The sequence below is a fragment of the Meriones unguiculatus genome, chromosome 8 (genome assembly GCF_030254825.1).
Source record: "Meriones unguiculatus strain TT.TT164.6M chromosome 8, Bangor_MerUng_6.1, whole genome shotgun sequence".
Taxonomy (NCBI): Eukaryota; Metazoa; Chordata; class Mammalia; order Rodentia; family Muridae; genus Meriones; species Meriones unguiculatus.
In genome coordinates this window covers 70476797-70503676 of record NC_083356.1, presented here as the reverse complement: position 1 = coordinate 70503676, position 26880 = coordinate 70476797, and the positions used below count along the sequence as shown (strand labels likewise).

The window sequence follows — 26880 nt, the reverse complement described above, 5'->3', positions numbered from 1 at the left end:
AGTCATGCAGTAGCAACAAAAGTGATTTTCTGATTGGGGGCCACTACAACGCGAGAACTGTATTAAAGGGCTGCAGCATTAGGAAAGTTGAGAACCACCGGCTTAGAATCACAGCCCCCAGCTGAGCCAACTCCAGGGCGTTGAACAGGGGCGCTTTTGTCTGAAGTCCAAGGGCCTTGCTTTCAGACCATGGTGATTTACTAAGGGTTGCAAAAGGTTCTGAGCGTAATCGAGAAATTCCTGTGATCCTTCTTTTATTTCTTTCGGTACCTTGCTCGGCATGTTCAGGCCACCATGTCACATTCCCCCAGATCACGCTCCTTCTGTGCAGTTTTAACAACTGCTGGTCTTTTGAAAATCAGAATCCACCAGCACAGTGATACCCAGAGATCCCTAATCCTCTAAGAACCCAGAACCAGGTACAGACAGGGTAGAGCATTCTGCCTGGTACGACATAACAAAGACCTCCCATCCTCTGGGTTTTTCTGGACAGTTCAAACCTCAGCCTGACCTCTTCCCAGCCCCCAAGCCCAAGCTGGCTCCAGCATCCTAGGGGAGAGCTTGGCCCAGCCCCTAGATGAGCTAAGCCTCTCACGTCTGGTGTCCAGATGCCCAGCCAGGACCTCCTCTCCTTCACAGGCGATCCTCTGGCCCCTGCCCAGAGCTCACATTCCACAGCTTGTCCTCAGGAGACAAAGGCCAGCACACTCAGCTCTGCTGCCTTCTCTGCTCGTCACGCACAGTCAGAAATGTAGGGACCCTCAGTCAGGACAGCCAAGGGACTCTGTCTCACCTGAGATGTAGCCATGGCTGACTCCAGAGCCAAGTATGAAGACTCAGGGTCAAGAGAACTCAAAACCAGCTCCCTTCAAGTAGGAACATGCTCAGCAACGGGTTGGTGATACCTGCCATGGCAACGGATAGAGGCTAGGCAGATCTGCAGACCATGTTGGACCTCTACCTGGAGTCGGCATACTGGTCCAGATGGAGTGGGGGAGTACACAGCTCTGCCTAGCAAAGACCTGTGTACACAGCTAACCAATGAAGAGTGGCAATCCAGCCAGCAGCACATACCTAGGCATATACATAGGCATATACAAGGACAGCCTATGGTTCAAAGGTCCCTGTGAAGCTCAAGCCATTGGTGCAATAATAACAGCAGCACACCCATATCACTTAGATGGAAGCCCCGCAGCCTTAAACTCTAACTCCTCCAAAGGACTCCCTGGGTCACATGCAATTAGCATAGAATTTGCATACAAATGGTGGGAGGAGTGGCTTGATACTAAGGTGAGAGTCCAAGGACCCTGCACACCCTTCCTTCCATGAGGGTGTGTCAGCAGTCCACAGATCTATCGTGATAGACAGTCATGGTACAATGATGAAGATGGCAGCCATTTTGCTCAGAGGACCATGTTCTACAACATACCCTATATTACTTTTCTCCCTTGTGTGATAGAATAACAGACCTGAGGAAGGGTGTGTTTGGGGCTCATTAGGTTTCTAGTGCTGCAATAAGCACCATGACCACAAGCAACTTAGGGCGGAAGAGGTTTATCTGGCTTACAATTTTTTACATAGTCTATCATGGAAGTCAGGGAAGGAACTCAAGGTGGAACCTTGAGGCAGAAAGTGGAGCAGAAGCCGTAGATAAATACTGCCTATGGACTTGCTCAGCCTGTGGCTAAAGGCTAAAGGCTTTCTTATAGCACACAGGACCACCTGCCCAAGGATGTCACCACCACCATGTGCTGGGCCCTCCCACATCGATCATCAATCAAGAACATGTCCCACAGACTTGCCTCCACATGACTCTGGCTAGTAATGAGAAAAAACTAACTAACCCAGAAGATTCCATTTCCACTCAGAGGTCACAGGTACAACCCATCATGATGGGAAGTCATGATGGCGGGAGTATGAGGCCAGCTGTCACCTGACACCCAGCCGGAAGCAGAGAGAGATGAATGTAGGTGGTGTGCTGGGCACACTTTCTCCCTTTATTCAGTCCAGGACTCCATTCCCAAAGATGGCTCCACCCGTCTTTGGGTGGGCCTTTGGGTAACACAATTTACAGACCCAGAGGGTTGTCTCCTGGGTGATTCTAGATCCTGCCAAGTGGACAGTCAATATTAGCCACCACACTGAGATACCCACTTAAGCACCTGAGGGCACATCAAAGGGTGGGAAGTGTGCTGTCTCTCTCTCCTAGGCATCACGGGGTGGCTGGCATCCAGGGGAACAGAAGAAAAGGTGTAGAATGGTTCCCTGGTCCAACTTTCCTGCCATACTTTCTTGACTCAACAGGGAGGTTAGTCCCCAGTCAGATTCCTTCTGCCTGGCAAGCACCCGGACTGGACTCAGATGGGCCTCAGAGACAGGGCCCTCTATCACATCCACTGCTTGAGCTGTTGAGCTGTGGAAAAGCTAGGTAGGAAGCAGCAGGCAGTGCTGAGAGAAATGCATCCACTGTTCATGACAGTCCGGTCTCCTGACATCTCTGGCCCACAACTGAGCTTGAGGCCCTCAACAACCTCTAGATGCCACATTATGAACCACATCTTGGCCCTAGCTACTCTCACTCACCTTGCCTACCCCTACCTATTTTCTTCCACTCAACAGAAGGGACAGAGCCACTATCTTGCTCAAGCCAGGGGGAAGTGTCTTTGGCTAGGTACTTCAGCTGAGTGCTTCTTGCACCCAGAGCCTCATCTTCTAGACATGAACATGGTCTTTGTGTGTGGCCAACCTCTCTGAGCCAGACACAGAGACACTGGGGCAAAGGACCAGGCCTTTTGCACGTACCCTCAGGCAAGTGCTAAAAGGGTAAAGGGCACCTAATAAGCCAAAGGACCATTGAAGGATGATGCTGTAAAGTATACAAGGATGCCTGCTGTGAGCAAGGCTGGGAGCCCATCTGGGCAACTTAGCTATTATGGGTTACATTGAAGACCAGATAGATTCACTCTGGTTCTCTCTGCTATGGTTTTGGGGATCCAGAGCATCTCTGGAGTGATGATATGGGCCTGCCTAGACTCTTGATGCCTAAGGAGGCAGAAGGAGAAACATTCTCCCCCAGTTGTCTAGATTGGGAGAGACCCCAGCATGAGCAGAGCAGGGCCCTTTGTGGCTAAAACTCAGCCCCAGCCTGCTCACTCCAGTCCCCCTCTGTTGAACTTGGCCATGCAAGCTTCCCTCCCTTTTGCTGTCTCGATCATCCCAACGCAATTTCCTTTCTCGTCTGAACACTGATTCCTCTCCAGATGGCTTTCTCCCTCTGTCCCCCTCTACCGGGTCCTGAGCCAAAGCCTGTGGCTAAAGGCTAAGCTAGAACAGGAGGGTCCCGTTAGGAAGGTTGCTGTGCAGCTGGCAGGAAGGCGCTGACGACGGCACGTGCTTGGAAATGGAGTCCTCCCACAGAAGTCCGCTGAGGCTCGCTGGCCACAACTGGGCCCTGAGCACATTTTCAGACTGTGAGTCAACAGTTAACAGAACGAGCAAACCTGACCAATAACTCTTCCCTGAAGGATGCATGGAGGGAGGTTGCTCTGGAGAGGGCTGGCTGGTAACCCAGAAAGGAGTGGGACACCCCACCCCCAGACTAGCCACCAGAGGGTGGTGAGTTAGGTCAGAGGAGAGCTATACATCTTAATCCATTTTCCATAAGGGGTGGGGTTTTCTAAGACAAAACCAGATGGAACTGGCTATCTCACCCCAAAGTTGGACAGCATGTGGGGTCCTCTGTCGGTTTTGCTGTTGCATACCAGAAAGTGGTAGCATAGAGCTCTCACTTTAGCTCTTAGCATAAAACAAAATCATTCATCACTTCACCCTTCTGGGGTCTATTCTCCATGGAGCCCTGGCATATTAAGAGTGAATTGGTTAAACCTCTGTGAGGAAAGGACAGCATGTGAGAAAGGGAAAGTTCTGGACTTTGGAGCTGTGCCATGCACTGGCTGTACCCAGAGCTTGGTATCTTGGTGGCCAGTGTCCTATCTGACCACACTGTGCATGTCTAGGGGGCTAGGACGCCCACTCCGTGCACTTGTACTCCTTCAGCTGCAGAACAGCCAGCCAGGGAGGGGCTCCTGGTTGAACCGCAGGGAAGCTAGGCAGTCCTCACCCTCCATTCAAGCAAGAGGCAGGTCCACAGCGAGGAAGATGTCATCCCTGGCCACACTTGCTTCTGCAGGCCAGCTCCAGCACCTCCATGTTTTCCACTTCGAGGTGGAAGTCCAGAACCATAGGATCCCAAAACTCAATGACTCACTCCAAGATGAAGAAGGGTGTTTTCCACAAGGAGACACCAGCTCTGTCTCACACCAGCCTGACTACATGTCTCTAAGTCTCCTCAGCTCTAACCCAAGCCCATGGTGCACCTTTATCTTTGAGGAGGCAGCAAGGGTGAGTGTAGAAGTGCTGAGGAGATGAAGTCATGGACTTCAGAGGTCAGCGAGGAGAACAGGTGCCAACGCACCCTGCTTCCCTCTTCTTCCACCGCCAACATTGTCATCAACCACCACCCTCTTTCCTGTGGATCCAGGCTGTGGCTTAGGCCAGCTCTCACAACTGATGAAAGTAATGCGACAAGTTCTCGTTGCTGTTTTTCCACGCTATCAATGAAACTGAAGATCAGAGAGAGAAAAGGCCTCTCCTGAGGCCATTCAGGTAAGTGGGAGAGGCACACACATGTCCTAAACATCAAGAAACGGGGTGGGTGGAAAGTCAGGTTCTAGGAGATGCAAGACGCTGGGTTGGAGGCACCTGAGGGTTAGACAGAGAGGGCGCACACAAGGCTATGGACAACGACACCCTGGTGCCGGCTTTGTGTATGTACAGAAAGCATAAGAGGCCAACATGGTGCTAGAAATGGGAGTGGGATCTGAGGCCTCCATCAGGGTCTTGGAACAAACCAGAGGTATAAATCGGTGGCTTAACAAAAGTTTCTGGTTGCTTTTTTTTTTTTATTTAATTGTGGTTCTTCTCCTTCTCCTCCTCCTCCTCCTCCTCTTCTTCCTTCTTCTCCTCCTCCTTCTTTTTCTTCTTCTCCCACTCCTCCTCTTCTTCCTTCTTCTCCTCCTCCTTCTTTTTCTTCTTCTCCCACTCCTCCTCCTCTTCTTCCTTCTTCTCCTCCTCCTTCTTTTTCTTCTTCTCCCACTCCTCCTCCTTCTTTTTCTTCCTCTCCTCCTCCTCCTTTTTTAATGGTGAGGAAAAAATATGTATAGTTGGCTCAGGCTCTTTAAATGAATGTTCCAAACATCTGAAGAGCAACAAAGAGACTCAGCTAGAAATCATGCAGAAGAGCTCCTGGGAAAGCAGCTCAGGCAGTTCTCCATGAGGCTCCCAGGGACAGCCTAGTTCCTGATCACAGTCAAGTCATCCTGGAAAGTCCTTCCAAAGCCCAAGTGCAGAGGGCAGATGCTTCCTCCACCACCTAGCATGCAGTTCAGAACAGAGCATGTGCGTGTATGCCAGACGTAGCTCTACTTTCCCCTGGACAGGGGTGTCCCTCAGCGGTGGAGCATTCACTTAGCACGAGCAAGATATGGGGTCTATCCCCAGCTTATATGCCTGTTTTATTTATTCTTTAAACCAATCTTGCTGTCCCTCTTGTTGAGTGGGCACACTGTATGTCTCTAGGTAGCCCAAGCCAGCAGCCAAAGTGTGAAAGCTCCTACTCAGTATGGAGCTGGGAAATGACCGGCACAATAGGTTCCCATAAAAAGCACACTGCTGCTGGTGAGCCAAGGCTGGGGGAGAGCCTTGCAGACTTGAAGCTGAGGCGGCCATTGGAGGCATACCGTATAAAGGCCACTGCTCAATTCTTTTGTGTTTTCTCTCTCTCTCTCTCTCTCTCTCTCTCTCTCTCTCTCTCTGTGTGTGTGTGTGTGTGTGTGTGTCTCTCTCTCTCTCTCTCTCTGTGTGATGTTCATGCATGTGTATATCCATGTTGCATGTGTGTGTGTGTGTGTGTGTGTGTAGTTATGTGCAGGCATGTGCATGTGTGTGCACAGGTGTTGAGATGCCCAAAGTTGAGGCTTGTTGTCTTTCTCAATCGCTCTTGGCTTTATTTAGTGAGGCCAGGTCTTTTGATGAACCTGTAGCTCACCATTTCCCCCTGGTCTAGCTGGCCAGCCTTCCCCAGGGATCCCCTAGCTTGGCCTCTTTGGGTGCTGAGGTTACAGGCCACACCTGCCCAGCTTTAATGCGGGCTCTCAAGATCCCAACTCTGGTCCTGGTGCTTGGGTGAAGAGTACTCCACTTAGCCATCGCCCCAGCCACCAGATCTTATGCTGACCCTCAGGCCAATGTAACAGAAATAAAGTGGTCCTGTGGGCCGTGGTTACGTTGGGATAATACCACTCATATGACGGGATCTGTGCCCTCATGAGGGACCTGGCTAAACCTTGTTTGTACTTCTGCTTTTCAAAGTGAAGACACCACACTTGCTCCCTCCAGAGACCCAGTGTTCAAGGCACCATATTGCAGACAGAGGCTGAGCCCTCTGCTTATACCAAACCAGCATGTGCTTGGGCCTTGAACTTCTCAGCCTCTGGTTTTGTCAGCAATAAATACCTGTTGTTAAGCTAGCCAGACTCAGACATTTTGTTATAGCAGCAGGAACAGACTAAGACAGGGAAGAAGAAACATGGCACATCCTAAGCCAGTGACTATCAGATAGTACGCATTCCCTAAGGGAACAGGTCTAAGAAACAAAGATGGCTGAAGGGGAATACACACATGCACACACACACACACACACACACACACATGTGAATACCTTCACTAATGCACCCACCCACATACACACATACACACTACCTACCATTCCCTGAAATCAGCTTCCCACCTCTTGTCTTTTTATTTCCATAGTTCTGGGCCTACAAGTCCAGGTTCTCAAATAGAAATGCTTTGATGAGAGACAGGAAGTACCTCAAAACCTCCATGATGGCTGCCTCCCGGCAGCACAGAACTCGCTTTGAAATCCATATGTCTTAGTAGTAGGAAATTGGCCTATGGATGTCAAATAATTGGCCTACATCGGGGGGCAGAGAAAGAAGGTAACTATCACCTCCATCCTTCCCTGACCACATGTGACAGTACATGGACAGCCTGAGAATGGTCCAATGACCTGGGCACTGACCTGAGGAGATGGAGTGAGGATCACCAGCAGAAGGAAGGCCAGGCCTGAGGGAGCTGCAGTCCAGCGTAAGAAGGGAACAGCACATGGCATAGAGGCGGAGCCACTGGGTTCCTCTCTGAGACCAACTGTAGTGTTGTGAGGGGGAGGAACAGATGGGAAAAAAGGTTAGTCTTAATCCAGGTCCTTGCTCATCCAGGTGGGCCACTGTGCCATGCCCAGTGAGTGGTGTGAGCAGAGTTGGGGACAGCTGCAGTGATGTTTCCATTACCCAACATGCCTCTTGAAACAGAGGCCCTTGCTCAGCACCTGCCTGGACTTTGGCAGCCAATGACACCCATCTGTGGCTTCTGGCCATGCCCTTCCCAGGGCTAGGCAACTGATTACTGGTGACAGAAGTCCAACCCCTTGCCGAACACAGAACTACTCCAAAGGGACCTATGAATTCAGGAGACACCCAGAGACAATGGAGCCCCAAGGTAGCTGCACATACCTTAGCTGCCCCCTTTTCCAAGCCTGAGCCCCTTGCTGCCTTTTTGGTTCTATTACCAGCATCATACCCCCACACCCAGGGGGACATAATCCCCCCCCAAGGCTCAGGAATCCATCTGCACATACCTCTGTAGCAAATCCGGAAACCAACACCAGAAAACTACAACTGGTTGTAAGCAGGAGGCAAGTAGAAGACCATAGGAGGAAGGGACCATGCTGCAAGGGGTTCTATCAAGCCCCCTGTCACCCTGCAGCCTCTGAGGCAACTCTCTCTCAGCACCTCCCCTCCCCCCCAGACACCACCACTGTGCCCACCACCTGGCAGGGGCTTCTTTGAATGCCTCAGCCATTGGTGACTCCCAGCGGCAGAGGGCTTGTCTGCATGGCCCCATCTCGATGAACGGTGGGTGTGCTTTTAATTACTTGGGATTACATGGGACTGACTGTTCATTGTTCAGAGACTCCATCTCAATGGGTGGTTGAAAGAATCAGCTGCACGTAGACTAGTTGTGTGCAAAGAGGCAAAAGCGCTCCTCAGAGTATGGATGGAATTCTTGCCAGGCTTTTATTTCAAAAACGTGTGGGTTCCTGCTGAAATCCAGTGAAGAAGGAATTCTGTGTACACGTGCCAGTGTTCCTCTGGGGCACGCGCTCCGTGGAAGGTCAGGTAGGCCTGAGTGTGTTTGCAAAGCCAGAGGTAAGTTTTCTTTTTTAAACATAGGTATTTATTCGACCTACAGTGACTGCACCCGATGGGGACTCGGATCTGTACATAGCTCCTCAGTGACGCTTCTTCCTGTGGTAGATGGGATAAACACAGACCCACAGCCGGACAGCATGCAGAGAGGGAGGAACTTCGGACCACTTAGCTCTAAATGGGCCCTCTTCATCAAACCCCTCTTCCCAAGGCTCAGGGGATCGGTCTGTCGGGGGATGGGAGGGGAGATTCTGAGAGTGATGGATGACTCCAGGGAAGCACAGACCCAGCAGGGCTGGTACCCACAGGCAGTCACAGCGGCTCTGACAGCATGCACAGGGCCTGCACGCACTCAAGCCAGATCTGTGAGAGGGGAAAGTGGACACAAAGTCCCACCCTCAGCCAAGAAAATGCTTGCCATTGATACCCACTGGGGAAGGAAAACCAGTTTCCTCCCATGGAGCCTCCGGGGAATACCAACCACACTCCAGGGCAGGCAGCATGTACAGGAGTAACGGGCCAGCACAAAATGCATTTCTAGGGTTTTGTGGGCTTTTGTTTTACCTTGGCGTTTCTGTCTTATTGTTTGTTTGTTTGTTTGGGCTTTTGTTTTTTGTTTTTGTTTTTTTTATGTTTGAGAGAGAGAAAGAACATGAAGTTGGGTAGGCAGAGAGGTGGGGGGATCTAGGAGGAGTTGGAGAGGGAAAATAATATGAATAAAACATGTTGTATGAAAAATTTAGGCTGGGCATGGTGGCACACAGCTTGAATCCCAGCACTTGGGAAACAAAGGCAGGAGGATCTCTGTGAGTTCAAGACCAGACTGGTCTACAGAGTGAGTTCCAGGACAGCAGGACAGGCGATATAGAGAGGCCTTGTCTCAAAAAAAAAAAAAGAAAGAGAGAGAGAGAGAGAGAGAGAGAGAGAGAGAGAGAGAAAGGAAAGGAAAGGAAAGGAAAGGAAAGGAAAGGAAAGGAAAGGAAAGGAAAGGAAAGGAAAGGAAAGGAAAGGAAAGGAAAGGAAAGGAAAGGAAAGGAAAAGAAAGAAAATTTTAAATAGAGAGAAAAAAATTGTAACATCAGGTATGTTTCTTCCTCAATTGCTCTCCACCTTACACCTTGAGGCTAAGTCTCTCACTGAAACTCAGAACTGTCTAGTCTGCTTTGATGATCCCTGTCTAGGGGATCCCTGCAAAAGAGAATTTGAATACAGAAGGCCGTAGGAAGAGGAGACTGTGCTGGAAGGGGTTCCTGAAGCTCCCTTGTCAACCTGAAGCAGCTAATGCAGTCTCTTCATGAGTTCCTTCCCCTGCTCTGGGTATGTGCACTCCAGTCCTTAGGCTTGTGTAGCAAATATTTTACCCACTGAGCCATCACCCTAAGCCTTGGGGTGAATTTTCTCAAACGCAGTTCATCTCAGAGAGAAGCCAGCTCTCCAGTGGACCCAGAAGGGTTTGATCACTTTCCCATTGCTTCCTAGGAACAAACAAGTCCACTGAGCAATCTCAGGAAAGCCCTGGGGGGTCGGGGTAGCATGCTCTCCCAGCTCTGCTCAGGCCTCCATCTGAGTCTACTTCACACCCTGCTCCCGGACATGATTTTCTGTGATAACAAGACCTTGTAGAAGAGGAAAACCAGGGCAGGATTTCCCATTGGTGACAGCTCTGCTCTTGAAGGGTACCAGAGCAGCAAAGAAGCCATCCCATGCCTCCATGGCCACATTTCTTCCAGGAACCGCCCAGCTCCACGTCCACAGTATGCTGGGACCACATGGCTGGGGGAGGGTAACCATGGCAACCCTCCAGTCATCGCTAAGTGACTCTTTCACAATGTACAATCGCTCTGTTTATAGGAAGAATGCTGACCGTATATTCTGGTTTTCCAACATGTTACTTTACTAGGAAAGAATGCAGAGCCCACCAGAAGGAGCAGACGCTGCAGTTTCCCCAGGCTTCTCCCTGCTGCTGGGGAGCAAACTGACTGGGGTCTCCTGCCCATCATGCATGAGACGCATAGGTCAACCAGAAGGCCATTGTTGCCCAAGCAAGGGTCCCAGAGATGCCACCTGGCATCTCCTGAGACCCAAAGGCCACACAACTGCGCCTCACTGTGGGTCTGGAATCTGTAATCAGGCCAAGCCACCGCAGGACTCATTCGTCAGAGTGAAATTTCAGCCCAGACTGGATTGTGAAGGGTGTCTGTCTCCTCCCTGGATGAGGCCACAGGCATTTTGTTGGTGCTCTGGGGGAAGGCACACACATTTGCTTCCTTGAAGTTTAAGTTTAGGGAAGGGGAAGATGAACTTCAGATGCTAAAAATAATCTGTGGAGGCCCTTCAAATGAAAAGAAATGACTTTCTGCAGGGCCAGGCTCTGAGGCGGTGTTTCCATCCCTGAGTCCCTTTGATGGCTGCAACCATCGTGTCATTGATATTCCAAATGCAGCCTGTAATTTCCTGAGACCTAGAGAGACAGATGCTTCCGGTTTGGACAGCACAATTTAGAAAGATGAGTCTCAGCAGAATACAGTCTATAACTTTACTTTTAAAAAAGAGATTTTCTTATTTTTATTTATATGCATGTGTGTATGTGTGTGTGTGCCTGCATGACTCTGCAGGTACACACAGATGCCAAAAGAATTGGAATTATGGGCAGTTGTGACTTGCCTGAAGTGGGTAATAGGAACCAAAACGAGGTCCTCTGGAAGAGCAATCAGTATTCATAACCACTGAGCCAACTCTTTAGTGCCATGCTGGGGCTTCTAAAAGTCATTTTTGTTTGTTCCTTGTTTTTTTTGTTTGTTTGTTTTAGGTTTTTCGTTTTTTTGGTTTTTGTTTTTGTTTTTGTTTTTGTTTTTTTGAGACAAGGTTTCTCTGTGTAGCCTTGGCTGTCCTGGACTTGATTTGTAGACCAGGCTGGTCTTGAACTCAGCAATTGGCCTGCCTCTGCCTCTGCCTCCCTGAGTGTTGGGATTAAAGATGTGTGCCACCAACGCCCTGAAAAAGTCCTTTTCTTTAATACGATGTGTTTAAAAAAAAAAAAAAAAGCCAGTATGTGGAATCTCATGCGTGAGGGCAGGCCAAGTACTGGAGTAGGGCTTCTCTGCAGGCCCCTGTGCCAGTTCCCCTCAGGGGCCCTATAGGGACCACTGCCCTCTCTCAACAGCTTGTCAGCAGAACACTGTTTCCCCTTGAGGACAGATTTTCCCACGTGGCTGGGTGTGGCTCTTGTTCCTTAACCCCTTTGCTATCTGATCCTCCTGATGCCCGTGACAAGTAGAAAAAGGAGATCACCCTCACTGCCGGCCTTGTGCAGCTGAGGTCGCCTGCTGAGAGGCCTGGGACACAGCACTGAGAACACGCCACTGGGAAGCAGGCTGGAGTGTCTTTCAGGGAGGGAGAGCTGGGACTGGGTCAGACAAGAGTCTATGCTGAGGGCCAGGAGACAAACAGGACACATCATGGTAGGGATCTGGTCACTGCAACCACAGACTCCATCAAGCCAGACACCTCCCGGGAGCGACGGCATCCCTCCTACAAAGCTGTCGAGGGAGGGCATTCTGGGCAGGAGGCTGCAGACCCCTGGATGGCTGCTGGGATGTGACAAAGGGCCACCTTTCATTGCCCTCCAGAGATGAAGGGCCTCTTGTATGACTCAGCCCTTGGTATTTTTAGGCTGACTACAGTGGGGATGGGGAAATTGTAGTTTCTACAAACTGTGCTAATTACCCACAGCTGGCCAAGGTGGGGTCACAGGACCCATCCTCCCGCCCTCCCTTTTGATGTCAGCTGGTCTAGTATCTAAAGGCGGGTGTTCCCTCCTGCTCCCCTTCACTCCCTGTCATTTACACCGCAGCTTCATAAACTGCTGGTCACAACCCCACACAAGGTCATTAAAAAAAATCTGGAAATAGGAGAAGGGTTCTGAACACACAAAAATTAATTCAAAGTCATTCTTGTCAGTGTGTGTTGGTGTTGCTCCGAGGGACGCCACTGCATCCCTGGTTCCGAACATACGAGTTTTGCACTGTACATGTTCTCATGCCACACAACACCAGCAAGCACCTCCTCAGATGTCTGAGCACAGATTCAAGGCTAATACATACATATATTATATATATAAATATATATATATTATATATATATATATTTCATATATATATATATGAAAACTGTGTGGATTCCAGGGAGGGAGAGCTGGGACTGGGTCAGTCAAGAGTCTATGCTGAGGGCCAGGAGACAAAGAGGACATATCCTGGCAGGGATCTGGTCACTGCAGCCACAGTAAAAACAGTTACTTATTGCATGTGAGTGTGTGTGTACATGTCATGTTGTACATGTGGTCAGAGGACAATCTTGGCAAGTTCGTGGTCTCCTTCCACCATGTGGGACCCAGGGATGGAACCCAGGTTGTCAAGCTTGGAGGTTTTTACTGGCTGAGCCCTCTCCCTGTCCAAACTGCAGTGTTTGTAACTAACCATGTGCAAAGTTTTCTGTTCTTATGGAAACATGATGGCTTCTTTATGGGAAACACAGACTTTTTGTATTTTCTGCCCCTCACTGAGTACCAATTTGTTATATCTGTGAATCCTAATGTGTTACAATGTTTGATTCCAGAAGTTGCTGTTTGAATTGCTGAGCTGAGTTTCATTTTTTTTTAAATAGCATTAAATGAATTTTGGCGTGGGATAAAGACAGAATTGCCAACAGTCTTCTAAATGGCTGTAAATACACTCCAGCTATGTTCTTTTTACTATAATGTTATGTGAAACACCATTCTCGGCACTGACGGTTATAAAATCAAAATATCAATCAACTCAGCAAAGCTCTGAAGATGCTCTGTGTTCTGTCAACGATTCAGCCAAGATTTAATCTTTATACAAAGGTGCAAGTGTAGCCAGTCTTCGCCACTTTGTGGGTTCTTTTCCCACCCTTTACCCCGTTTCACCTTCTATCATTAGATAGGAGAAAAAGGAGAGAGGGGAGAGAGACAGAGATCTCTGAATCTAATTCCTTTCTTTTTGTTTCTTCTTTGAGCATGACTACTAACCACAACCAACCTCCCTAAATGACCAACAACCACCCACCCACCTACTGCTCTAGCATTTATACCCCCTCTGAAAAGTTTCCAGAATTCTGAATGTCACAGAATCACACAATTGCAGCAACTATCAGCATCTGGCAAAACCACGCCTCTGCTAGAGCACAGGGCAAATCATAACCAGCTGCTACGAACAGTCCAAAGCAGCCCCATATCCCCACACCTGGGGCTAAAATGAAAACAAAATCTTATAATATTTCTGTGTTTTTAAAGAAACCAAATTTCCAGAATTTTCACTCCACACAAATATAGTCATCTCATGAGTGTGTAAAATTGCTTTTGCCTTTAATAAAGTGGTGTAATTATATTAAAGCAAATCACTGTTTTAAAACAAATTGATTTATGATTTGTTATCAGTAAATATTTTATCTTTCTTATGCAGACCTTGAGAGAAGCCTGGTCATAAGTGGAAAAAGTTAAGAAACTCCCTCTACAGCATGGGTACTCACTCTCAACCAAGTCCTACCTGCCACAGAGAGGGTAGTTTGAATGACATATGTTTCCCCATAAGCTTATGTATTTGAACACTTGGTCCCAGGTGGTGTGGCTCTTTGGGGAGACTATGGGTGTGGAGCCTTGCTGGAGGAAGTACGGTCCCTTACGATGGGCTGTGATGGCTTTGAGAGCTTATAGCCTTGCTTCACTTCCAGTTTGCTCTGTTTTCTGCCTATGGTTGAACATGAGGTCTCTTAGACCTGCTCTAGCCACCTGCTGCCATACTTCCCTGCCATTAGGAACTCCCTTCTGGAACCATAAGCCAAAATAAATTCTTCCTTCTCTAAGTTGCTTTTGAACATGGTATTTTATCACAGCAACAAAAAGTAACTAGTAATGTATCTTTATGTACAAAAGAACCACAAGGGGCAGAGCCCAAGGGCTAGCCATGTGTGTCCTACCCAAAGGCCTCACCCAAAACCACTGTACAGCAGTCAGCCACTTTATAAAGCTGCAGTGAGCCAGCATGGAGCCCACCAAGACACTGAAAGGTAATAGCTAAGTCTACCAACAAGGAATGTGGGAGGTCTGTGTGGAGCAGACGTTAGAATCTTACTAAGTCGTACAAAACAAGAACAAAGAAGAAATCCCTCACAGGGAGGGATATGAAACACACACCTGCCCTTTTCTTATCTAAACTCAATCCTGATGTCTAGAATCTCACCAACATTCTTCATTGTGGAGGATACAGGCAGAGTGGACTTTGTGTGTGAGCACGCATGGGTGAGGGTGTACATACATGTGTCTGTGTCTATGTCTGTGTCTGTGTATAGATGGGTTCAGGAGCTTTTGGAGGCCAGAGGTATTGGATCCCCTGGAGCTGGATTCCTAGGCAGTTATGAGCTGCCTAACCTGAGTCCTGGCAACTGAACTCCTCTGTAAGAGCGCTATTTGCTTTTAACCACTGAGCCATCTCTCCAGGTCTTTTGAGATGATTCTTAGTGAAAATAAAGTCGTTATTCGTGAAAAGAGATCAGGTGTGCCCTAGAAGTAACATTACTTAATCATTCCTCCCCCTCCTCTTCCCCCTCTTCTTCCCCCTCCTCTTCCCCCTTTCCTCCCTCTCCCCCTCTTTCTTCTCCCTCCCCCTCCCTCTTGCCTTTCCCTCATGAAACCCAGACTGGCACTAAACCCATTATGTATTCAAGAATAACCTTAAGCTCTTGATCCTCCTGCCCCAGCCTCCCAGTGCTGGGGGTACAGCTGTACACTGCCACCCCAGTTTATGGGGCGTGGGATCAGACCCAGGACTTCACGCTAGACCGGCACCCTTCCACATGAACCACATCCCCAGACCCAGCAGCACTCTCTGCTACTTAACCAGCTGCACACCTGCACCCTCCATGCAACTGAACAGAGTCCATAAATATGACTCAAGGGACTGTGAGGCTTCCGTGTTGATAAACTGGGAGAGGATGGCGTATCTTGTAAATATTTCGGGAAGAATGGCTCATGGGTTAGAGGGAGAACTGGGTTCTGTCACACCAGTACACCAGAAGATCAGACCTGCAGACAAGAAACCACAGGAGGATGGAATGGAAACACACAAGGATTCAGCAAGACCTTCTGGACTCAGCCAGGCCTCTGTGCACATCTCTCTGGTGTACTAGGGTACCCGGGATCAGAGGACAGCTATTTACGGCAGGTCCATCAGGGAATAGTGAGGTAACCAAGGCTATGACATGTCACAGGGGGGAGGCAGGTACCATGGAACAGGTAGGTTAGGTCAGGAGAACTGGAGGAAGGGAAGGTCTCTAAGAGGCTTGAAGACTATCCAAGGATAGTGTGCAGCGGGACCCAAATACCCAAGCACAAACTGAAGAGTAGAGGAGGAGGCAAGCACAGCCCTGTCCACACCCCCAGAAAAGCAGTGTCCCTAAGCCTGGCACTGCGATCACTCCTGGCCACCAGTTCAAGTCCTTCTGTGGTGGCTACAGGGCCTCAGCTCTCCACACCCCTTCCCCTTTCCTCTCTGCTTTAGAGGGCATTTTGCTCCAGCTGGAACTTTGCACCTGATGATAAATGTGACATTCCTGTGCATAATGCTCTGGCACCTGCAGGAAGCATCTCTAGTCTGATCTGTGTAGGAGTCCAGGGGAGCCCTAAGGACAGCTAGCCCAACTCTCACCTCACTGGGTGCTGGTAAGCCGAGAACATGTTCCCTGCTTCTGCTCCTGGGGGGGTCCTTCACTGAGGGGCGGTGTCAGTCATAGGGAAGCAGCAGTCAACACAAGGCTTTACTGCAACCCTGCCTGTCCCTACACTGGCACATCTCTCTGGGGCTCCCATACCACTGCGGTCAGTTGACAGTGCCACTGGACCACCTCGGGAGTTCTGTTGACCTCTCTGATTCTTGGTTTCCCCTTCTGTAAACACAGGAGAAGCATTCCACAAATGGTTGCAAGCTCTGAAGAAACCAAAACAAAGATGAAACGCTCAGCCCACTGCTGAGGCTGATCCTGGTCGATGCTATTACAAAAAGGGGATCTTAGACAGTCCACCGTCTGCAGCTGGCATGAAAGTGGTTCCCAGTCCTGTGCTTCCCACGTCCATCAAAAGCAGAGGAGCCTTTAGAGATCATCTCCTAAAGAGGTGTCAAGTGATGTGGGCCTATCATTCTGCCGTCTTGAACCGAGGCCTGCAGGGTTCATTTGGCCTGCAGACACAATGGCAGAGGCTGGTCCAACTTTCTCTGGACCCTCTGGCTCCTTTAAAAGTTTACACCCAAGAACAGCTGCCTCATGAAGGCGTTTTTCATTAGTTCTCTGGAAGATGAAATTTTAATTTCCACACGTTTGGGCCTCGGGAGGGCCGGCGCCCTTGTACTGATGGGTTCCCACAGTCTTGGTTTAATCATCTCCAGCCTGACACTGTAGCACAGGAGGACAGAGAGCTTGCAGGTGGAAACGTCACTCTCTCCGGTGGAGTGCCCGGCCAAATTCTAACAGCCCCAAGCTTCAGATGATTCCTGCCCTACCATGAACAGCAAGGGCCCTGAAAGGGTGGGAGTTGGGGTGCTTTCTAGGAGTATGTCTTAGGATATGACTGAAACATCCATTGTAGGGGGAGGACGCTGCAGCCTGCGAGCCTAAGGAGGGAGAGTCTTGAACATGCTGTTTGTGTGTTTCCCTGTGTTGGTAGCTTCATGTTTTCCTCCAGTGTCCTCAAGACCTCTTATAAATAATGGGATAGTCCGGTCACTCTAAGGGTGTGGACAGGGCGTGGAGAGCATGAAGTCATGGGGCCTGGACACAAAGCCAGCTGCCCTGGACAGGCCCCACCTGATCAGCTCATAGCCACTTTGCCTGGCCACGGAGAAGCTGAGGGCTATAGCTGGCCTTCACTTAAGACATCTGCTCAAAGGCAGGTGTCCTCAGGTAACATCAGTGTGGGAACCAGACTGTGGCTCTTCAGGTTGTAAAGCTAGCAGTGAGACTGTAGACTCTGAGACAGCCCTCCCACCGCCAATCACATGGCCTTAGGAATATCCTTTCTCCCTTCTGCCTCAGTTTCCTCATGCATGAAATGAATTTCATAAAAGTGTTGCCTGCAGAGTTGTCATATGGCCACAAAGTGCTAAAACTTGGCACATGAGTGTTAAAGCAGCAGCAGGACACGAGTTCTCCAGAAGCTGTGGATCGTTAAGAAAACACTAAAGGAGAGAGGCAGGGTAGGGGTGGGGTTGGCCCTGCAGGAGCCAGAAGGACCCACTGACTTCATGGACAAGGAATTCCAGACCCTGGGGCCTCCGAAGCCCTTCGGGTTGCCTGCCCAGACCAGACGTCTCTGCAGAAGGGCCACAAGGCAATGCCCAAGCCCCAGTATAAAACTCTCTCTTGGAAGCAGGAGGAAGGAATGACTCCCACAAGTCTGTGCTGCCTCCTGTACCCCTGTACCCCTGGCTTCTGCACAGAGATGGGCCAACTTCTGTGCAGCTCTCCAAAGGAGGGCCTTTGGACTTGGCTCCAAGAAAGCTCAGAGCAGTGTGTATGCTGACCCCACCCAGGCCAGCCTCAGCCATGTCCCTGGACTTCCCAGCCGAGGGGCTGAGCCCTAATTTTGGATCTCTGAACGTGTTCTTCGGGCCAGTTCCCGCCGCATCCAGCCAGCTGGCATGGCCTGGCTTTGCCCGTTCCACTCAGGGGTTCCAGGCTTGTGTGACTTTCCTGTCATTTGTTTAGGGGTTCTTTGAAACATTTCTTTTAGTAGAAAGTATTCCTATTACAGAACATAAATAGTGAGTAGCTGAAGCTGGAGAGATGGCTCAGAGATTAGGAACACTTTCTGCTCTTATGAAAGTCCAGGTTTCTATTCCCAGCATTCACAGGGCAACTCACAATCATTGTAACTCCAGTTCTAGGGGATCCAATGCCCTCTTCTAGCCCCTGTGGGCACTGAACACAGATGTATACCATATGTGCCAGCAAACACCCTCCTCCATAAAATAAAAATAAATAAATCTTCAAAACAATAAAGAGAACCATCACTGCCTTCTGAGATGTTTTATGTCCTCCATGTCCAGTTCCACAGACATGGGCCACGTGGGATAATAGACAGTGTGCCCGTGGACCTGCCTGTGAAGCTCAGCCTAACTCAGTGCCTGTCTGTGTAATAGCTGCTGTACAGCACCAGGTCATGGGGGGCGGCAGCAGGGATGCTCTGACTCAGCATCCCTCATGCCTCCGTGACAGTCCTGTTTCTGGTGGATGGAAAGGATGATGGCAGGAGGAGAAGGAAGCTGGTTAGCTGTGTATGTGTACAGGGCTGAAGAGCAGCTTCGTGTAGAGAGCCTACCTGCTGGGCATCAGACCTTGGGTTCCATCTCCAGCACCAAAAAAGAGGAGAGGGGTGAAGAGATGCCCAGAGGCTAAGAGTGAGCACAAAGGACTCAAAAATCAATTCCCAGCACCCATGGCATCAGGCAACTCAGAACTCAGCCTGCAACTCAGCTCCAGGGGAGCCAATGCATCTGCCCTCTTTGGGCTCCCACTCTCACACTCTCACACACACACATCCACAGAAATACATGCATGCATGCATACACACATATATACAGTTTTTAAAACTAAATCTTATTAAAGGGGAGGAGAGGTAAGGAGCATCTCCAAAGTACTAAAGACAAGGACTAAACAACTCCATATGACCAATCTTCACAGAGCACAATTCTCAGCAGCCAAAGGGTGAGACCAGCCCCAGTGTGTACCCCAGCTGAGCAGCTTAGTAGACAGTGAGGGCTTTTGGGGAAAAAAAAGAGACTCCAACGGAAGTGCCACACATGAACCTCAGAAACAGAGGGCAGACACAAAAGGCCAGATTCGGTAGACACCAGTTTCACATGGTGTTCAAAGCAGGAAAATGTAGAGACAGAGAGCACACTAGTGGCTGCAAGGGACTGGAGCTGCAGCCAGGAGGGACACTGGCAGATAGCAGGTACAGGGAGCTCTCACTCCATTTCTCTTTCGGTGGTTAAAACACACTAACAAAAGACAGCTTAGGAGAGAAAGTGTTTATAATCCCAGGTTTGGGACCATCATTTGAGGGCAATCAAGGCAGGAACTAGCAGCAACTGGTCACATCCAGTCAAGAGCAGAGAGAGAGAGACAGAGAGAGAGAGAGAGAAATGCATGCATGCCTACTGCTCAGCTCAACAGCTCTACTCCTTTTTTTAATTAGCATTTTTGTTTTTGATTATGTGTATATGTGGAGGTGGATATTGGGCATGTGAGTGGCCCACAGAGGCCAGAAGAAAGCATCAGATTCCCTGGAACTAGAGTTACATCAAACCTAGGTCCTCTGCAAGTGATATGCATCCTTAATCATGGAGCCCTCTCTTCAGTCCCACCACCTACTCTACTCCACCATCCCAGGCTCTGTTGTCTTGAGATCAGTGCCCACTGTGGGCTGGGGCTTTCCACATCCATTAACATAGTCAAACACCCCCCCCCCATACACACACATGATCACTGGCCAACCAAGACAGTCTCTCATAGACTCTTTTCCCAGGTGATGGTGTGAAGTTGACAGTTAAAATACCTGGCATGTGGAGTTTTATTTGGCTGATAAAAATGTTTGGGAATCAGAAAGTGGCAGGGACTGCAAAGCACTGTGAGGGTGCTGTGTTGTTGTGGGAATGTTTCATTTGTTTGTTTGTTTGTTTGTTTGTTTAAAACATGTTTCTCTGAGAACCTCAGGCAGCCTTGGAATTCACTAGGTAGCCGGGGCTGACTTTGAATTTCTAGCCCTTCTGCCTCAACCTTCCTAGTGCTGGAATTACAAGTGCGTGCCATCTCGCCCAGCTTCCAGGATTGTTTACTTTAAAATGGTTAATGTCATGCTATGTGAGGGTTACCTCCAATTAGGGAGTATAGAGAGAGGAACAAGGGGAAGGAAAGAAAGGAAAGAAAGAACAAGGAAGGAAAGAGAGGAGAGCAGAGAATAAAGGAAGAGAATGAGAGAGGGAAGAAAGGAAGTGGAAAGAGGAAGGGAGGGAGGGAGGCGGAGAAAGAGAGAAAGGAACCAGTTACCACAGGGGTACAGGCACCCTGACGGATGGAGAGGTGTAGGGGAGAGGGGTAGAAGTCCCTTCCCAGCACAGCCAGGAGCTGAGATATTTGCACGATGTCATGGTTTGATTGCAATGTCCCCCAGGTCATTGAACGCCTGTTTCCAGCTGTTGGCACTGTCCTGAGAAGTCCCAAAACTGTTATAAGGAGAGGCCGGGCTGGCAGGGGTGAGTCACTAAGGTTGGACTTCTGAGGTCATAGCCCCATTCTGCTTCCAGTTCCCTTCTTTGCTTCCTGGCTAGCACTTGAGCAGCAGCAACTGCACACTTCTGCCACAGAGTGGCCAGCCTTCCCCTCTGAAACCATGAGCCAAAGTAAACCTTGCCTGTCTTATGCTGCTTTTGTCAGGTAGTCTGTCCCAGTGACAGACTTTTGTCAGGTAGTCTGTCCCAGAGAAGTAACTAACACACACTGACACCCGGGCCTGGTGTGGCAGCAAGGTGTGGGGACGGGGAGTCAGTGGCTGGTGTTAGCCCTACCAGGTAAGAATAAGAACACTACCACAGTTTTGAGCAAAACCTGAAGCAAGCTTTAGTTAAATACTGGCCAGGATGATGGACTGGCCAGGACCGTACCTGGGATTCCCAGAGTATAACAAGTCACAATTGCAGAGGCTTCAGAAGGCAACGCCACCGCCTTCTGAAGGCAGTGCAGGTGTGGCTGTTGTGTCACAAGTGTGTCAGTGGGTGGCAGAGAAGAGAGAGGCTATGTCCACACTTAGTGCTCTGGCCTCTGAGCATCTGAATGACGAGTAGCCTAACACTCCCTGAAGAAAGCAAGCCTGACATGACCACCAGTTCAGCACCCTGCAGGCCTGGGAGAACCGACCATGCTCGAGATGATCCCTGCCAGCTGCCACAGTGCACGAGTGGGTCATAGTGCTCCTGAGACCACTCCTGAGATAACCCCAGACACCCAACGATTCCAGGAACAACTAAGAGGAGCAAGTAAGTGGTGGATAAATGGAAGAGAAAGAAAAGCAGAGGGGTGTGGGCACAATGAGAGAGGCAGAACTGGGTAGTGAGAAACAGCCTGATGTGAGTAGCCCGTGGTGGGGTCCTGGCCTGTGCTGCCACCCAGGGCCACGTCTGGGTCTGTGGCACCAAAAGCCAGGCAGATGTCCCTAGTCTGGCTGCCACCTGGGGACATGTTGATGTCTGAGGCTGTGTAGAACTGGCCTGGGCATCGTGGGTGAGCTGCACATGAGATCAGGAGAACTGACCCCTCTCCTAGCCAACTGCAGTACTCAGGAGAGCTGGCCCTGCACATTGCAGGAGTTGTGGGTATGAGTATGGGAGAGTTGGCCCCACCCACTTGTCTACTTGTTTACGGTGATACGGGCAAAGGAAAGATGTCCCCCTCACCCCTTGCCACCTCCAGCAGGCAGGAGAGCTGGTCCTGCCCCTTACCTACTGCAGTACTCAAGAGAGAGAGCCCTGCACCTTCCCTGGGCAACAAAGAACAGGCATTTTTGTTTCATAGGCCTCTTAGGCACATATATTTAAATGGCTCTCACACTGGGGCTGGGCTGTCTGGGGTGTTTCAGTGTGGGGGAGGGGACAACAGACACAAGTTTCCACACTGATACCCTCAACATCCTGATGACTAACCTTAATCTTGTAGGGACCCTGACTCCAGCCAAAATGGGATTTGTGTCTTTGACACTGAAAAGAAACCCAGGACTAGCAAATTTGTTGAAACAGAGGTGGGGGTCTTATTAAAGATATTTTTGTTTGGGGGGGTTCTTTGTTTTGTTTTGAGATAAGATCTCACCAGTTCAGGCTAGCCCTGAACTCACAGAGATCCACCTATCCACCTGCTTCTGCCTTGTGAATGCTGGGATTAAAGTCGTTAAAGATACTTTAATATAGTTAAGAGAAAGACAAGCACTCAGAGGAGAGTAAAACACCCTGGAAAGCATGGGTAAGAAGAGTACAGAGTAAGACAGACCTGAGTGTGGGAGTGTTCTTCAAGTGAGCTCCAATCCATTGGCTTAGCCAGAAATACTACCTGATGACTCTCAAAAGGTAGCTTTGAAAACCTTTCCTGTCTCTTCTTATAGGTGACATTTTTTGGGAGGCTCTGGAAGTGCCTTAGATGGAATTACAATCTGATAAAGTAAAACAGAAGTCTAGTGCTGCAAGGGTTTAGCACATGTCCTTTGCCTGTAAATGGGCTTTCTGGTGAGATTCCTAGAAATCTGGAGGTTTGTGCCTAGAAAGGGACAACTGTAAGCAGTTGCTCATTGTCCTGGACTTTCTGTGTCTCCACTGCAGAGAGGCTGCAACCATATTCCTGGGCGATGGGGCTCCTCTGCCATTCCTATGTCCCTCAAAATTTCCTATCTTTCTGTCTCATTTCAGAGAGGGACATTGAGGGTGGGGGACAGAGGTGGAAAGAACAGTAAGAATGAAGCAGCCCTGGCCAGCTATACCTGTAGATGCCTGTCCCTGGCCTAACCCCTTCTCCCTAGTTATCCTGAAGGTCACAATCATACATCCATGTAATAGACGTCATGATGGCACCCCAGAGATGTCCTAATTCTGTCCATTCCAATAAATGGACATGGCACATTTTGCAGGGAAGGAGATCCTGAGGGTGTGTATTTGTGAGCTGTTGTTTTTTGTTTGTTTGTTTGCTTGCTTGCTTGCTTGCTTGTGCTCTGGCTGTCCTGGAACTCACTATGTAGACCAGGCTGGCCTCACAGAGATCTACCTTCCTCTGCCTCCTAAGTGCTGGGATTATAGATGAGCACCACTAAGCCAGGCTTAGCCTATTACTTTTTAATTCAGCCTAGTGCAAGTTCTCAGGACATGAGCAGAATGTAGCCAGAAAGTATCCAAAACAGCCCAGTCCTCAGTTCTTGAAAGACTCCATGTTCACCCCTGAAATCTCACAGGGTCTCCGCTGTCCACATTTCTCTTGGTATCTTGCTCTTCCAAGATCCTACCCAAATGACCCACTGTCTCTGCTTGAAGCAGCCTGAAGCTCCAAACTTTTCCACATTGCTCCCCCAGACCAGTTCCAACAACCTGAGAACGAGATGGTCGGGTTTAGCACAGCAATGACTTCTCTACTGGGTACTAGTTTTCTGTATCAGTTGCTTTTTCTGTTGCTGTAATACTTGACAAAAAGAGCTTAAGGGAGACAGGGTTTGTTTGGCTCATAATTCGAGACTACAGTTCATCGTGTTGGGGAAGGCCTTGCAGCAGGGGCTTGGGAATTGTGTCCACAGGCAGAGGAGAGACACGAATACTGGTGTTCAGCTCACTTTCTCCTTCTGTTCAGCTCAGGATCCCAGCACGACAGACACGCTGCTCACAGCAGGGGTTCCTCCCTCCTCAATCAACATAACACAGAACCCCTCCCCCGAACACGCCCACCTTAACAACCAGTATCACACCACACACACACAACACTGTACAGCTGTGGTGTGAATGCGGTTTGGGGCTAACACGTAGTGGAACTCCATCCACACTGTCAGCAGGAGGCTCTTCCTTTGCATGCTACAGTGGGCTCAAGCAAACCTCAGGTCTTTGTACAGCTGGAGGCCTCAGTCACTGCCCCCTCCCCTATTTGTTGTACCAGGGACTGAACCTGGGGTCTCATGTATGCTAAGCAAGTACCCTTCAACTGTGATATGTCACCAATCCTCTTTTAGCTTTTTGTTTGGAGACAGGGTTTCACTAAATGCCCAGCTGGGCCCTTGAACTCACTATGTACCCCATGTTGGCCTTGAACTTGGGATTCTCCTGCCTTGGTTTTCCCAGTGCTGGGATGACAAGCCTGTTGTCTGGCTTCTCTCCTCTTTATATTCTCTACTTGAGTTTTTCGCTTCTCTGGCCCTGAGTTGGTTATTCCTTTGTCATTTCTTTTCTTTAAAAAAACAAAAATAAAGACCAAAAATAAAATAAAATAAAATAAACTTTTCTATTATTGTGGTAAAAAAAATACACATAACAAAATTTACCCTCCTAACCACTTCAGAGTATGTGACTCCAGGGTGTCCAACAACCTCATCGTGACCATGAGCGTGACTATCTGCTCCCACAACATCAGGCCCCCACTTCCACACTCGGCTGGACCTATTTCCTGTGATCCACCTCTGGTGTCCAGGGAGTGACACAGATGAATACCTGAGTTTAAATGATCCCATTTAAAGTTAGACAGTCGAGTCTGGGCTGTTTCAGACATTTAACACTCCCGCACACGCGGGGAACACAAAGCCCCTTGGCAGGCTCACTGCATCCTTCTCTCTCAAACTTGGCAGTCAAGCATCTCTTTCCATAAATGCTGTGAACCTTCTAGGCTTCCATTCTCAGGGCCCCCTGTGGCTGCCACGACTATGGATCGCCGTTTCCCTGGGTTACACATAAAAATGTTGTCCCTCTGGATGTATGGACGAGCTCTATGTAACTCGAAGGAGGAGTTCCAGAAGAGCCAGCCAGGGCTATGTGCCAGCACCGTGGAGGAGTCCCAGCATCACTGTGGTTCCACAGGCATGTTGTAGGCCCGGGGGCAGCCAGAGAGGACCTTTGTGGAGCCCTCTCAAGGACAGCAGCTCTGCCCTTTCCCCTCTGCTCTCCAGCAGCTTCCTGTCTCCTCTGCTCTTACCTTCCTGGTGCTGTCTCTGCCAGAAGCTGAGTGGAAACATCTGAACAGCTCTGGCTGCCTCTCCAGGCTGAAATTCAAACATGACAGTTTCATCCTTGACCCAGATCCGGGTTGCCCTTTGTCTGTGTGCCTTGGGTAGCTCCTTGTTGAGAGGCCCCGGATGAAGGGCATATCGTCCCAGCCCAGTCCAGTATCCCACAGGAACTCAAGGTAGCTCTTGAGGAGGAGTAAGGGGAGGAGTAGAGGGAATACAGACTTCCCATCTCCACTGTCCACCCCTGGACCCACCATTGATGCTACCTTTAGTTGTGACCAGTTATCACACCAGGCCAAGGGGAGCCACCACCCACTGTCACCTTCACCAGAACAGGCCACTCAGAGTTTAGGGACCACATTGAGAAGGAAGGCTTCTCACAAACCAGTGCTGAGGTATAGTGCAATGTTGAGGGTCTGGGGTGCACTGACCCCCAGTAATCTCCACATAATTATGGCAAGGTGGCTCCGGTATCAGTCCTCTGCTGGCCCCAGACTCAAAGTCAGGACTACCATTGGCTCCTTTCTGGGGTCATGTGAGGAAGACATGAGTACCTGACATTTTACAGACTTCCCTCAGGCCCAACAGTCCGAGAAAACCTCTTCCCTGAGCTGATGGCTGGTGGCTCCATGACAGCTACCTCATACCTGTGCCTGGCTCCTCAGCCTACACAACCTCCTTAGGAGCAGGCCTTGGGAAGCTGGATTCGAACCTGGTGCATCCTTGGAGCTGACAAGCAGGGGATGGAGGAACAAGGGAAAAGATACTAGGATAACAGTCTGCTTCTTCACTTGCTGATCCTCAGAAAGTCCAGAGCTGTGGGGAAAGGGAGAGAGGGCAGCAGCCAGAGAAAGTGACACAGAGTTAGGTCAGTAAACACAAAACACATCCTATCCCAGGTGAAACCACCAGAAGTCAAGATTCAAGCAACTCAGGACATTCAAATAGAGGCTTTACATCACCAATGTGAGGAGATGGGGGTGGGGAGACTGAGGGTACAATTATGAAGAGAATTGTAACTGTTTTGGAGGACAGGGGAGAAACAGAATGGGGAGAGAAAAGGGAAGAGGAACAGGGAGGCACACACACTATGCTGGAGGGAGGAGTAGGTGAGAGCAGGTGGGGAGGAGGATGCACATAGACATCTTGAGCCTCCAGGCAGAAGCATAGACTGACTGGGCAGCTATGGTCTTCAAGAAGAGGGCTGTCATCCACACTTGGTATAGACAGGTGAGGAAAGCCTATAGGAAGAAATTGACATCATCAAATTAGTCCTCTGGGCTCTGATCTGAAGTTGGTGTTGGGAGGAGGCAAGGCTCTGGGTGCTGAGCACAGCTATGTGCACAAGGTCCCTTGAGAGGAACTGAGCTACTTCTGCCCAGGAACCACCACCTACCTGAGCAGCTGGCCACTGCACGAAAGGAATCCTAAGAAATTCTTGTGTCCTCTGTTGAATCTAGACCATGGCCATAGGGAGAACCAGACAGTGGGATTTAGATTTTTATTTGACATGTTTGGTGTTTGAAATCTTTCTCGTAAGAAGATGGGACTCAGACCTGGTGGCTCAGGGTTGCCTCTTCAGCTACTCAGGTAGCTGAGACAGAAGCGTTGCAAGCTCAAGGGCATCCTGGGCTACAGAGCCAGTTCTGTCTGGCTAGCCTAGACAACTTAGGAAGACTTGTCTCAAACTTTAAAAAAAGGAAAAAGAAGGATGGAGGTATGTAACTAGGCGGTTGAGTACCTGAGGTT

At 49.5% G+C, this 26880-nt stretch overlaps 1 non-coding gene across 1 annotated transcript; it reads left to right on the top strand.

Moving 5' to 3' along the window:
• The first annotated feature begins 21114 nt into the window (after positions 1-21114).
• LOC132656129 (small nucleolar RNA SNORA17) lies at positions 21115-21247 on the top strand. Its single transcript, XR_009594067.1, has one exon. It is a non-coding gene; the product is annotated as a small nucleolar RNA SNORA17 (small nucleolar RNA).
• The last annotated feature ends 5633 nt before the right edge of the window (positions 21248-26880 follow it).